Raw genomic sequence first — 15750 nt, 5'->3', positions numbered from 1 at the left:
TCTACAGAATTTTGTGAAATGCAAACCAGAGAAACAAATGCTAAGTTTATTTTTAAGCATACTCCTTTGGGAATAATTCTCTCCACAAATGTAAATGGTCACCTAATTAAAAGGATACACGGAAAACCAGCCTATAGCAGTGTCAACGTCAATCATGAAAATGCTTCATTTTTCGTGTACGAAGATTTTGAATCCATAACAACAGCCGATCAAATTCTTGATTCACGACGCACTTTAAATTTAACTCACAAAATGTTAATGCCTAACATCACTTATCCTCCATTTTCTCCTCATATGGATACTTTTTCGAATAAGTTGGAATCTTTAGCGCAGCAAATAGAAAATATAACTGTAAATGCCTACACTCCATCTTTACAAATTTCTAAGGACCCAATGTCGTTGCTATTAATAATATCTATTACAAGTGCTGTACTGTCACCTCTCATTATCGTATTTTTATCTATAAAATTATTTAAAATTAATAGGGAGTTATCAAATATAAACACGAAAATATATTTACATAATGAAGAAACTTTAAATGATTTTAAGCACGTGCAAACGAATAGTGTATGAAAGGTTTCCTTATACGAAAATATTATTGCAACATGATGATAGAAACATAGGTTATATATATACATATATATATATATATATATATATATATATATATATATATATATATATATATTACTGAAGTAATCAAATAATAGTCATAACACGATTTGCAAAGCAAATCCAAAGACAGACTATTATTTTCTTTGAAAGAAAAATTCCAGTTTTGAATATCAATTTCTTGCAAAGCGAGACGAAGACATCAAACTGGACAAAAAAAAGTACACAAAAAGGTATTCGCAAAGCGAATTTTTGGAAGTGTGTATGCGCATATGAAATAAATATATATTGTGTCTTATGTAATTATAAGTCTATTCATTAAACTCCCATACTAAAATTATATAGTATTTTCTTCTGTTTTCCTTTATAGGCAAATAATCAACATGAACGTCGCCATATTCTATATAATTATATTCACTGTCATTTCTCTCTTAATTCTCCTTATGTTAGCCATTTTTATTTACTTTCAATGCAGAAAATCTTCAGAAAATGTAAATCAACAGCCACAGCAGAAAATTTGTTCTATTCAAATCCCATCTTTACCTCAATTAGACCCTATATATGATGATATCTACTACGAAAATGAACAAAATCAAACATTCCTAATTTCTCTTCAGATAATATCTCTCTGCGCATTCATGGTTTAAATTACGTAATTACTTATTCCAACTATACTTCAAATATTTCTTCTTAAGTCGAATTTGTGCCGCGTCAATCAAACCAGCATGCATGTACTCTAAAACATCCCAAGAGTTTTGTAATTACAAATCACCAACCATTGACTTTAAAGAATATATTCAAGACGGCTATGTCGACATACCATATGCTAATAAATAATCATTCTTTACATCAAGACGATATTTAACTACTAAATTCCATCAATATATTTTCCATGGACACTAAAAATTTCAACAAGTACAACGGAAGAGGACACATTTGGATTCCTGCCATATCCACTGGAAATAGGATGAACCAGGAAATACTCGTCTGAACTCCCCTAGTGTGATTTCCCCTCCCCTCAAGTCTATATGTGTAAGTGAACAGTGCTAAGTGATTATGTGTGAAATAATGTGGTATCAATAGTGAAAATGCTATATATATATATATATATATATATATATATATATATATATATATATATATATATAATTATGTAAAATAGTGTGGTGATTTTAGTGCATATTTAATCTTTAGCAAAAAAAAGTGAGAGTGAATTCACGAATAATTTTGGTGATGGATATAATTATGATTATCTTCATGTTACTTATACACATATATACATATATTCACAATTATTTAGTGTAGTACAGTTAAGAACATCAGTGAAAATTCACATAACATACAATCAGTGTTTATAAAAAAAAAACGAGTGAATTTTGTTTTTATATAATGATATAAATAATTACTTACCATTATATCAGCGAACAAATCTTAAAAACAAATACATTTCACTCCATCACAGATCACAAACAATGTAAAACTGACCTATATTTCTGTTTTGCTGTGTGGAGATTTTTTTTTCTATATGTGACATTGCAAGGACGCATGCATATTCTTGTGACTGTATTACTGACCTTGCAATATGCAAACGTAATCATAACGACTTCTTTTCTATGTTTGATATGATCATCATGGACTAAACAGTGTTTTATAACTCATTCATTTCAACTTGTCACAAACTGATTTTTATTTTAACAAAACGTTTGATACATATATTCAATTTATTTATCGTTTGGTGTTACTTTGATTTTAAATATTTATATCGACATCGGAGATGCCGAATATCCAAGCGGGGAGGAATGTAATATGACTAAAGCATTTTGGTGAAGGGTGATTAATATTTCATTGGTTTTGGCTCAATATTTTGTAAACCTTGTTATATTAAATGCAAATAAAATTCAATCCCCAGTCTGGTGCTGTAGGTCATTCACACATGCAAAGAAATCAAGGAAGTCTCATAATAATTTAAAACTATGTCTAGTTAAAACATTCTTCTAAATAGGAAATATAAAAATATGTTACGTAGCAATGTATCAAGGAAATAATAAGACTTCCTACTTCACGTTATGAACTCCTCTTAGCCCAGCCATGCCTTATTCCTCTACCACAATTCCTCCACTTCTCTCACCTCGGAGAGGGTGTAGCCCTCTAAAAGGACGCTAGCCTATGGCTAGCACAAAAAAAAACAGGTCCCTGATTTCGCGGCGCTGCCCTAACATTCGCTCAAAACTTATATTGCATCGTCGTACCTAATTGGAATTGCTGGAATACTGTCTTTTCAATACTTGAGACATAAAAATTTTTCCTGTAATGTGTAGTGAGAAAAAATATAAATTAATGAAAAGTGCGCATTTTATAGTACTTTTTGGAATATCAATGTTTATAGGACTCGGAAACGAGAGTTTTTTGAAATAATTTCTTGTGTACGACATATACAGTACATGCATCGTACACTATTCATCTCTTAATACTTTTTGTGTAGTTAAAAGAAATGTATTAAGCTCTAATCTTTACCGTGGTAGGTAGAGAAACGTACAAAGACAGTGAAAATTTGGCACTCAAATGTTCCAAATATTTGAAACTTTTAACGAAAAACGTATTTGTGTAGAGTATTTATCTTTTTTTAAAATGTTTATTTCAACATATTCTGTGCGTAAGTATAGAACCATTTTGCGGTCCGGCCTTTGAATTTCCCGCGCTTGTATAAAGAAACAGCATACAGTAACTGGAAGTGCAGCAACGCTATACAGATTATCTAGTGCTGTGTTGTCGCGTTAAGGAAGCTTGCAGCGTGGAGTCTACTTCATAAGAATGTAACAGAAAACAACTACTTAATATCTCATAATCTTTCACATCTTAAAAATAATAATAATGAATGTACGTATGTACATTCAATGTATCGAACTAAAACATGTTGAAGTAACACATCCAAAAATCTATGGATCTGTTTATCTCATTCGCTTTCGTCACTTGTTGACTCATCGCTGCTGCTGCTGCTATTTTCCGGACATTTATTAACAATGGCTCTATTTGTACCTAGTGATAGTGAGCTCTATCACTATATTCATTTTCCAACTTACGAACATGTTCCACTGCATTCTTCCAAACAGCAGTAGGCACGCTCTGCAGAAAGTTGGTACACAATTGCATCACTTCAGTTACTTTGAAAGTCTTGTATTTTGCCGCAACTTTATTTTTGACGAATGCCCAAGTAAGTGCAATTGCGTTAAATTCACAATATGCAACGGACAATCGCGGGAGTTTGATTTCCTCGTCAGGTATAGTAGAGGAAGGTCGGATAAAGCGGATAACTTAATGTATTTGCCACTGTTGTGGAATGAGTAAGCAAGCGCTCAACTAAATATTGACAAGCCTACTCCTTTGGACATTGATCTTACTAATTCAGAAGACATTAAAATTATTTAGGGTACGAATGCAAGTTTGTAACACGAAATTCAGATATGTTGTATTTTATCACTTTCCAGAACCACCCGGGCAAAATGAATAATGCTTTATGATAAACAGAAACGTAAAGAAGACAAAGAAAATGTAACAGAAAATACGTTCTACCATAACATACTTCGTTTTAATGTATTATAATTTGAAAATTAATGTATCACGAACACAATATATTGATTTTTACTAGAAGATTTCTGTCCATGCCTTGGATTATTCGTACCCTGTAACAACTTGATACCTTGGTCTAAAGATAACACGGATTATAATGAACTAATTTGCACTTTCATTTTAATTTCACTATTCATGAAACAGATCACAAAATTAGGACCCAAAGCCACAGTAGGATGTGCATCCTTCATGTGCCCATGCTTCACAATCTTCCAGTCTTCAAGAAGAGGGTCACCAAATTTCCCTGCAAAAACGAAACAGTAGTAGTCTTTCTTCTTGTTTTCAGTCATCTTATACTTTGCTCGATCAGGATCTTTAAACAATGATTCTCTTAATATTGTTGAGGCTTCTTTTGGTCCAATCAGAGCATCGCTTCTCGGCCTTTGGCCCCCGCTCTGCAATCTGAACTGTGTTCGTTAGACTAGTGTGCGGCTGTTTTCCATCTTGATTGCAGAGGCCCGACCTCCACGAGGTGGGGGTTGGAAACGATGTCCCGGGCAGATTGTTACTGACATCATTCCATCTTAGTCAGTGGTAAGTCCCGGAACACGGCTAACTGAGCTCAGTTGGACGTGTTCCAGTCATCTAGCTCCTGCTTCGGGAGGGAGAGTGTGTGGTCTTTTCGACAATCTTAGTAGGTTCGAGAAGCGATTTTGGTGTATGGTAATTGCAGGCCGAGGTTACCTCACCCAGCCTCAACTCCCGTCTTTAGGGGTAGGGGTTTTATTGGGTGGGGGGACTGGTTTTAGATGTGCGTCGGTGAACTGTCTTGTACTTGGTTCTAAGGGATTGTGGTCGCAAGTAAATTGTGATGTCCTGGATTTTAATGTGTTTCTCTTTACACTGGCCTAATGGAAATGGGGAGTGATTCAGAAGATGATGACGATGTCTTCGATGGAGAAGTGGTGGAGGAGATGCAGCAGGATGAAAAATGGAATTGATCACGCGAAGAAGAAGGAACAGGTGTGGCGTTGAAAGATGGAGCCAGAACATCTGTTCGAAGACATGAAAACCCGGATACGACTGGAATGGATGTGGCGACGGGAGAGATGGCCAGAACATCCAATACAAGAAGGATCCCAACCAGGACGAACAGTGAGCCTGCCGGATCGTCTCGGATGAACTCTGAGTGCGGGGAGATGTCCAGGACGTTGCGGGGAGTTAGAAGAAATCCGATTAGGACCGGAAGCGATTCAAGGACGGATGCCAGGTCGGAGAAGAGGAATGGAATGCCGGCGGTAGGAAGTAGGAGAATGGAACGGACCGGTTGGTTGAAGAAGACTCCAGGTAGTGGAGGGAGAAGTCAGGAAGAAGAGGATGGTGCTTGGAGAGGAACCGGTAATGAAATTAACCTTTCCACTGAACAAGAAGAGGATTGGGACCTTTGCTTCGATTATCCTTTTGCAGAGCTGAAGTGTCCGCTTGACACAGGATTGTTGTTCTGGTCTGAGGTAGAATTGAGGAAACACCTCAAAAATCATAGAGTGGGCTTCCACTGCCAGAAGTGTGATAAGGTGTGGGAAAAATTCAATGCCATCGCGTGTCATCTGCCTAAATGCCCGGGTAAGATTGAGCAGGATTTGCAACACGCCCATTCAACGTGTCCGCGGTCTTTGCAACGAAGGCTGGACTGGGTCAGCATTATAGATCGAAGCACCCAGAAGAATGGAATAAGAGAAGAGCAGGTGAAGAAGATGATTTCGCCCACTTTTGGAGTAGCGAAGAAGTATCGACCTTAACTACGGTCTGCAAAAGATATGCGGGAGACCCCAATGTTAACTTCCTCGCGGCTGAGGCCTTAGAGGGTAGAACAATTGACGAGATTAGACTTAAAAAGCGGAAACTGATTCAGCAGGGACTGATTCCAGAAGAAGCAAAGGTTTTGACCCTTAAAGGTAGGAGCCAGCGGATTTTAACGCAGGCAAAGACATCCTCTCAATCGATCGGCGAGCTTCGGGGGGAGGAGGGATCGGTTGATCGAGGAGATCCTCAGCCTTGACCTAAAATTGACCGGGTGGAGTTGGAGTGAGCAACATTGGACGATATGATTGACGAATTCATAGCTGTTTACAAGGACAGACATAAAACAAGTCTGGAGAAAAAGCATGATGGCTCTCGTCGTCTTGAGCATGAGATTCGAGTCCTCAGACGGGAATCTGAGGCTAGGGAAAGCCTATTGGGAGATATGGACTTGGAGGTCCAGAAATATAGTAGGATGTGTGAGCAACTGCAAGAACAGTTAATGAGCCTACAGCGGATAAAGGAGGATCTTAAGCAGGTGATCCAGAGAAAAGAAGTAGGGGAAGGCTCCATCCAAGAAGAAACCAGCTCACTATTGGCTGAGTTGGAACGTGATAAGGAGAAGCTTGAAACGTGTAGGGAATTAGACGGATATGTGGCGGAAAGCGCGAAAGAATTTTGAACATGCTTCAGGAAGAAAGAAGAAGTTAGTGTTTGTTAATAATATAATGCACTGAATTGAATATCGAATAGTTGTTAATATGGATGCCATAGTTATTGAAGTTTAAGCCCATTGAAGAATTGTTAATTATATTAATTGTGTAGTAGGTACTGGACGCAGTAAGAGGGCGAGAGAATTATCTATGTAAATGTGGCATCTTAGAGGTAGATTTATTATATGTGGTCATATGAGGTAATGATAATAAAGATAGGTGTGAAAACGGAAACTATTCAAGTTGGACTTACTTGTTTACTGATGTGTAATTAAGAGGGAGTCGAGTCTGTGTTGTTCTATGAAACGTAATACCGCCCAAGTAACGAATTGAACCCACGTTGAGCACAGTAAAGTTTCTGTATTCGTCAACACGGGATTTAGTTAAAACAATTACTTACAATTGGCGACGAGCTGATTCTTGCACAGAAGATAGCGGAGTCTAAACATATACAATTTTTTCAACCTTTGAATCCAGAAGAGACAGATGTTGAAACATACATTGAAAGATTTGAACAGTATTGTCTTGCTAATGATGTACCAGAAGCCAAGAAAGTTTGTATTATTATATCCATTATGGGAAATGCAGTTTATAAAACATTAAAGGAACTAGCAGCATCCAAACGAGTACCGAAGCTCGATTTTCAGCACATAAAGGATCTATTGATGAAACGGTATCACACGGCAACTAATTACATAGTTGAAAGATACAAATTTCATTCTATGAAGCAAGAAATAGGCCAAACTGCACAGGATTACATTTTCAATTTTAAAAAGCAGCCTAACCGCTGCAATTTTGGCGTATTTCGAGAAGATGCTATAAGAGACCAGATAGACTGCGGTGTTGTTAGTGAATCTGCGCGAAAGAAACTCTTGTCTACACCTGACTTGACCATGTCAATAGCTATTGATATAATTAATCAATTCTAGTTACTGGAGAAAGAAGCTTCTGTATTTTACAGACAAGAAAATCAGATAGATCAGCTGCATAACAACAGAACATCGTATAATAGTTATAAAAGGAATAATGCACGGCAGTTTCCTACATGTAAATCGTGTGGACGATGTCATAAGTGAAAGCAGTGTCCAGCCAAAGGAGCGAAGTGCCGCAATTGTGGACGATTTAACCATATTGCTGTATGTTGTGATAATACATTACCATCCCACACTGACATTGCAAAACGAGTAGATGAATTCCCACAAACTGATCCCATTTCACAGAACGAACAACAAGCATCAACATCCAAGGATTATGAAGATGCTTTAGATAATTTGGTTACTTGATCTGTGCGTGAAGATTATGTATTGAACCCAGTAGAAGAATTTCATCTAAATGGCTTCATAATAGAAACAGGACAAAAAGAAGAGCCAGTGCTATCAGAGCAAGAGCTTTTTTCAGATTCGATTAACGAACACACAGTTAATCAGACAAATAAAGAAAATAACAGGGAGCAATTGGATGTATTAAATTGTAATGGAGTAATTTTAATCTTTACAACAGAAACGGAACTGCAATATTCTGTGATATCAATTTTAACATATGCTCAATTACTTAATACAATACAATTACTATCAATTCCAGAGGAAACGGTGCAATGGGGTAAACGTAATCTTACCTAATTTGCAAAATTAGAGACACCAGTGATAGCAGATGGAATCAACTATCATGGTGAATTCAAAGTATGCCAAGAATTTTTGGATCACAGTATTATAGGATGTGACTGGTTGTATACTTTCAATAATTGGAGGTCCATGGAAAATCAAAGTACTTCATCTGATCTTACTGTTTAGACAGAAGACAGCTTTCGTTCTGCTTCACGAAAGTGGATGACGAGTTCCAAACAAAGTAGACAATCGATTCCAGTAGTACAGGAGGAGGGGAAGGAGAATGTAAATGGAGAAATGACAAGAACATTACTAACCAAGTTATTGTAAAGGGTGAACGGATGAGAAATGACTTACTTTTGGAATACAGGAGAGAACACTTTTCTTTAGAGGAGGAGACTTAGTTACGGCAACGAAAGATCAATTACTGAAATTGAAGACTAATAAATATCATGACCTAGGAAATGGAGATTTGGTCGATATTTGAATGGACACAAGCAAAAGGTAACAAGTAAGGATGGTAAAGGATAACTATTTTAGGAAACACACAAAGACTACAAGAAGGTGTAGAAAAATTATTGGGAATTAAATGCTGACTGTAACAAAAAGAAGAAGGGGGAATGTTGTAGGGAATTAGACGGATATGTGGCGGAAAGCGCGAAAGAATTTTGAAAATGCTTCAGGAAGAAAGACGAAGTTAGTATTTGTTAGTAATATAATGCACTGAATTGAATATCGAATAGTTGTTAATATGGATGCCATAGTTATTGAAGTTTAAGCCCATTGAAGAATTGTTAATTATATTAATTGTGTAGTAGGTACTGGACGCAGTAAGAGGGCGAGAGAATTATCTATGTAAATGTGGCATCTTAGAGGTAGATTTATTATATGTGGTTATATGAGGTAATGATAATAAAGATAGGTGTGTAAACGGAAACTATTCAAGTTGGACTTATTTGTTTACTGATGTGTAATTAAGAGGGAGTCGAGTCTGTGTTGTTCTATGAAACGTAATACCGCCCAAGTAACGAATTGAACCCACGTTGAGCACAGTAAAGTTTCTGTATTCGCCAATACAGGATTTAGCTATAACAATTACTTACAAGACGGAGTTAGCTCTCAAGACTATGAATGTGCAAATGCTCACAGACCAACTTGAGGCCTCGAATCTCGAGCTCCGTGAATTGAGGGAGACTCTGTCCACTTTGGTCGGTTCCTTATTAAGCGGGACCGATGAAGCCACCCAGTGTAACTTGTTCCCCGGTGGTGTTGATGGAACAGTTACTCAGATAAGAAGGGACTCCACCAATGATAAGTGTGAAACATCACTCAAGTGTCCTCATGGAGACGTGGAAAGAGAACAGGATTTATCAGGAATGGAGGTAATGAGGAAACAGGCTGAGGATCTCTTGGATGAGATGGTAGGTTGTCTAGAGCGCGAGGATCATGAACTGATAGGGGGCAGTTGGACGGATGGAATGACAGAATCGTCCATCTGTGTCGGTAGTGGACGGTCCTGTCTGATAAGGATGGTAAGGTAGTAAATAAATCGGATAGTAGACAGGTTAGGAAGGTAGGGATACGCCAGCGTCTAGAGGAGTGCGGAAATTATACGAAGAACTATGTCTACCAGTGGCAGATGTGATTGTACTTTCGGTAAGGTACAATCAGAAGACGTAGATCGATTGAGTACCCTTTTCTCTCCTAACGAGCTTACATTTCGACTCTCTAAAGTGAGAGCTGATACAGCTCCAGGTCCAGATGGCCTGAGAAAGTATGATTTGTTAGGAGAAACTCGTCATAAATTGGTTCTGACTTTGTGTAATATTGTTTTGAAATCGCGTCAGATACCAAATGACTGGAGGCACCATAGAACAGTCCTGATACCTAAGTCAGAGACGGAGTTGGCCAAACCAGAAAATTGGAGGCCCATAACAATTGGTTCCATCCTGATGCATTTCTTCACTGGTATGCTGGCGGATCGTCTTCAGAGGGTCGCTCGCTTTCAAAGAGCCCAAAAGGGATTCTTAAGGGGTAGTAGTACTGCGTCCGACTGCTTCCTTCTCGGGGTTATGATCAAAATCGCTAAAAGATCGGGTGGTGTGTTTGTTGTGTTAGGTGTGCATAAGGCGTTCGATACGGTGCCCGCCGAGGCCATCCTCCGAGCGCTCGAGGGCCGGGACTACCGCAGAAATTTATCGATGTTGTACGGGCATTATATGACGGAAACACTACGACCATTGAGCACCACCAAATCTCTCTTGAAATTAGGAGAGGGGTTAAGCAAGGTGATCCTTTGAGCCCAATGCTCTTTAACATCGTTCTCGATGAGCTCTTGAGACGCCTGGAGGGTGTTCCTGGTGGACTCCAGGTTGGTGATACGGAGGTAGGTTGTTTAGCATATGCTGATGATTTGTTGGCGTATAAATCGGCTGGTAGGTTACAGAGTGCCTTGGATATAGTCCAGGATTTCCTGTCTTCTTTGAACATGGCGTGATCGGTACCTAAGTGTAAGGCTTTTGAAATAGTTGCTACTAGCAAAGCCTGGTACTCTAGAGGTCCTAAAGTTCGGATAGGGGGCCAAGCAGTTCCGAGGGTTGGAGTTAGCGATGCATTCAAGTACTTGGGGTGCTTGTTTACTATCTCTAAAGGTAGATTTTCGCATTATGATGTTGGTTACTTCTCTCTCCTTCCGAGAGGATTGGTTAGACTCAGACTTAAACCTAGGCAAAAACTTAAGCTGCTGACTCAATACTTGCTGCCAAGATTTTATTACCAATGGACGGTAGTAGAGGTGGGTGTAACTCATTGCGTGCATTTGATCAAGAGGTACGCAACTTCGTTAAGCAAGTCCTTCATCTACCTGCTTCTATTACAGACTGTCTGCTGTATGCTAGGAGGAAGTATGGTGGCTTAGCCATTCCTAATATTGAGCAGATTGTCTCATACTCAACAGTCAAAAACTGGCTGAAATTGTTGGAAAGTCCTGACGTGGTCATAGGACAACTGGCTCTTGAGGCAGGTCTGCCAGCAAAGATGGGGGACTTTGCTAAGCGAAAGAGGATAATAGGTCAGCTGTCAATTGAGAATCTTGAGAAATCTTCTCAGAGGGAGAGAGAGAGGAGGTAGCTGTTAGATAAGCCAGTCTGGAGTCCTAAGGGAAGGTTGCGGGATACTTCCGTAGATCGGCGGTCTCAAACTCCTTCCTTTTTGATGACTCTCTACTGACGGATGGAAGTTTTATTGATGATTTACAACTTAGAGCCAACACGGTGGCGGTTGGTTAGGGCGGTTTTGGCTAGGGCCGATAGCACGATTGATGTGCAATGTAGAATGATTGGTGTCATGGAGGAATCGAGACTGCTAGTCATGTAATCGGTGAGTGCTTCGTTCACAATCCTCGGCGTGTGCACCGGCATAATGAAATCGTACAACTCATCCAGGATTTTTGCCTGAAGAAGAGTTTCGGAGTGTATAGAGAGAACACCTTTAGGGTTAATGGAGAGGGACCTTGCCGTCGAGACCGAGCGGAGGAGGTTCGTGCTCGACGTTACGGTCAGGTTTGAGGATGGACGGAGTCTTGAGCATGCTGCCCGCGAGAAGAGTGATAAATATTCGATACTTTCTTCCATCTTCAAAGACGGTAAGAGATTTAAGGTCCTTCCGGTTGTCCTGGGATCTCGGGGGCGGTTCCAATCGCGACAGAAAGAGCGTTATCAGAGATATCGCTCAACGAGGGAGGCATGCTCAAGACTATGTCCTTAATATGCTTAAGATCTAGTGTAGAGATAATAAATGCCCACCTCGATTACAGGTAAAATCGTTAATCCATTCGACCTCCCTGCCTCCTCGTGGCGCGCGTTGGCAACGGCGTAAGCCGGCTGAATGGGAGGAGTAGATAGTTTCATTGTTCTATCTAAATGTGTTGATCGTTGGGTGCTTCCTGCGGGATTGGATTGGGTTTGTTGTTTAGGTAGGTGCAAATAGGCAAGTTTGTTAGTTTTAGGAGTCGCTAGGGTTTAAATAAATGTTGGGGTTTCGCGCATTAGTTAGTTGTTTCAATATTTAGTTCTTTAATGTTTAGGGCCTTTGTAGTATTACCATAATTTTAATGTATTGTAATTTTGAGTTTAGGTATTGTTGTTTCTATTTCATGTATTTAGGTTTATATATTTTTGTATTTATTGTATGTGTATGTTTTTGGTTACTATATTGGAGTTCTATGCTGAGCTGCTCTGATTGGAGTGGAAGTAAGGATCTCTCACTATTGGCAACTTCTGAGCTTGCAAGCACCTGTTTCCGATTTTGCCAAAGATTTTATGTAAATAGGTGAAACATTTCGCGTAGGTACAGTTCAACCAATAGGAATGTAACGGGAACTGACTGGAACTCTTTTCTTCTCGTCGCGAAATTTCAAAATGGGGTGCGCTTACTGCTTCCACTGCTGTATAACGGAAGTTTGTCGAAGTTAAAGGTTGATTTGATTTGCTTTGATTTGATTTTAGCGTCCCGTTCAGCAGCGAGGCTATACGAGACGTGGACCTACTGATTAACGTGGAATCCGAACCACATGAGCTCCCACTGGGAATCGAACCAGGGTCTCCCACGTCAAAGGCGAAGTTAAAGGTGTAGAGGAATCCTTGGAGTGTGTAGACGGTTGGCACATCCCTTGTTCTGCACATACATTTGTTGGATATTCTGCATTTTCTGATGAATTATGATGTACTGTTAAGGAATAAAGTTTGTTTCTGTAAATATTTTGAGGTTGTAAGGCCAAATGTCCGCTTTTGTGAACCCAGAAATTGTGTTTATAACAGATGCTAATTTCATACAAGCTAGCGTAAAGGTTTTCCAAATGTCGTACTGATTAATGATTCGGCAAGAGTGTCGTGTTTGGAAAATATTTAGTTCTTGAGCGAATGTCGTACTGATTAATGATTCGGCTAGAGTGTCGTGTTTGGAAAATATTTAGTTCTTGAGCGAAGTCTTAATTTAGCGGGGAAAACCCAGACATGCCCAGTGGCTGTAGTTTGTAGTATGAGGGGAAGAGAATAGGAAAATTGCATTATTTGCAGACGCGTATTGCAAAGCAGGATAATATTTGTTAGCCTCCAGATTGTCCAGAAGAACAATTTTTCTCATTTGTTGGCTGCCTCTCTCAACAAAGAATTTTAACCATTAATCCAACCGCTGTATATATAGGTGTCGTGTGAACCAGGGGAACCATAATCCAGAAGCCTACCCTGCATCTTCTTACAGGAAAATATAAATTATGGTGGAATGAATGAAGCCAATGCACTCAGATTCAATCTCACAAGAAGTGTTAAATTATACGGGTAAAGTCGATGCATACCCGCTTCGCCCTATTCACTTTGCCCGGCTAAGTCCATTTTTGTTCAAACATCTACGGGATTCTTATGAACATCATAGTAGTATTCGTGACCAGGGAGATTACAGGTTCATACATCAGTTCAACTTACATGACAAACACCAAAATTATTTAAAAGCAAATTACTAGTAGTTTGATATATAAGAACTTACCTTAATTCTTTCCGAACACGCATTTTTGGGTTTTTCTCACACCATGTGTTCCATACCACGATCAGAACAACGTTTGCACTGACAAATGAAACTCACTTTCCATACTTCTCACATATTTCTCGCTTTGCGCGCTACTGTATGTAACTAATGAATTATTAACATTATTATCTTTGCCCGATTTACCTCTACGTAATTCAGAAGTAGTTCCTCGGTTTAAAGTACGATCTAGCATATTCAATTAATCTAGCCTTTGTAAGGTCATCAAATGATGAAGCACTTGGCGGAACGCAATTATCATTATTTTGAAGCCATTCAATGTTATTGACATTTCTCTAGCTCATGGATGGGTTCCTCATTTCTAAATTTATCATGGTAATATATTGTCCACTCATTATCATGCAAAAACATAATTTCTCGCAATATGGAATCCCTCTGCTCTGCTATCCTGGAACTCTCTATTAAAATTTGTTTTTCTTGTTAAATGTTCTGTATTTATACCCGATTTTCATAATATGCCGCCAAAGAGATGTCTCGCTTATATCCAGAAAATCATTTACGCCGTTTTACAATTTTTCGAAAATACGCCTTATCGTAGGAAATTCTCGAACTGCATAAAAATCATGCACTTTTCACCTAATCACCCCTTGCATAAACTCATCCAATATATATTTTTCCGGTTTACCAGAATTTTTCCTTGGACAAGAAACTTCCCCACTTTCGCGTTGTTCTTTATTTGTAACGTGTTCCACTGGTCGCTCACTAGCAGCAAGACACAACTGGGCCATACGCCTTACTGGTTGATATATAAAATTACTTACACGCTGCTCTTTCTTTGCAGCAAAATAAGCTTGGGCTATATTAACCATTGATTCCTCAGAAATTCGCAAATAATGCATAATATGTAACAAAACAAACCAACTACTAACACCAATAGTTTAATCAAATGACAGACACCTGTTTAGCAACGCACCTGTCTTGCACGACACGGCTACCACGATTAAATACGCGCCAGGAAAATGTGAATGCCATCGTTAACTCCCTATGAACTGCGAAAATCGAAGATCAGAGAAAATTGTAACGTCACATTTGTCATTGTTTAAATACAACAAATCGGAACAGTTTGGTTGAAATAGGTACTTTAAAATCTTTCTATTAGTTTTTTTTATAGATTGATAACACCCCTCAGCAATTCAGACATAATGATGTCTCTCACCTTTCACTGAATAACAAGAAAATTATTAATTATTAATTTCTAAAAAACAAGAAAATTAAGTGTTGAGTAATGAAATCTTCAGGTATTACACTTAACAGATGCACCTACAGATCGTGACAGGAACTTATTTTACGTGATCTCGTTTCCAATATACGCGGGAGGGAGGGGATAAAAAGTTTTGAGCCTTGAGGAAACTATAAGAAGTATAGATTTGGTAATACCTTTATTTTTGAACATAATGCCCTTGAACAGCAACATACTTGCTTCAACAATGCTGCAGTGATCTTATCCCAGTAGAAAAATATCCTTAGGTTGTGACCACAGAACTCCTCCACGGCTGTCATGACGTCATTATCGCTTGCAAAACGTAGTCCTGCTAAAGCCTTTTTCAGATTAGTCTGTGGGGACCAGATCTGGAGAATAGGGTAAAAGAGGAACGAGCTCAAAGCCTCATTCGTTAATAGTAGCCATGGCAACTGCTAATGTGTGGCCCAGAACATTGTCGTAATAGTAGAGAACGCATATGGACGTTTGTGGACTCTTTTTCTTGAATATATACACAACGTTTTTTCAAAAGGTCACCAAAGTATTGTCCTGTGATGGTATGGCCTCTTTGCAGGTAATCAATGAATATCACACCTTGGGAATCCCAAAAAAACAGAAGCCATCACTTTGCCAGCGGAAGGGATCACCTTTGCCT

The 15750-nt window shown here is 38.8% G+C and overlaps 1 pseudogene; it reads left to right on the top strand.

Moving 5' to 3' along the window:
• The first annotated feature begins 11794 nt into the window (after positions 1 to 11794).
• LOC145660981 (glucose dehydrogenase [FAD, quinone] pseudogene) overlaps positions 11795 to 15750 on the top strand; it is a 28187-nt pseudogene continuing 24231 nt past the window's right edge.

The sequence above is a fragment of the Thermobia domestica genome, chromosome 9 (genome assembly GCF_964235325.1).
Source record: "Thermobia domestica chromosome 9, izTheDome1.hap1.1, whole genome shotgun sequence".
NCBI lineage: Eukaryota > Metazoa > Arthropoda > Insecta > Zygentoma > Lepismatidae > Thermobia > Thermobia domestica.
The sequence above is the reverse complement of the archived record's forward strand: the minus strand, read 5'-3'. Positions and strand labels throughout refer to the sequence as shown.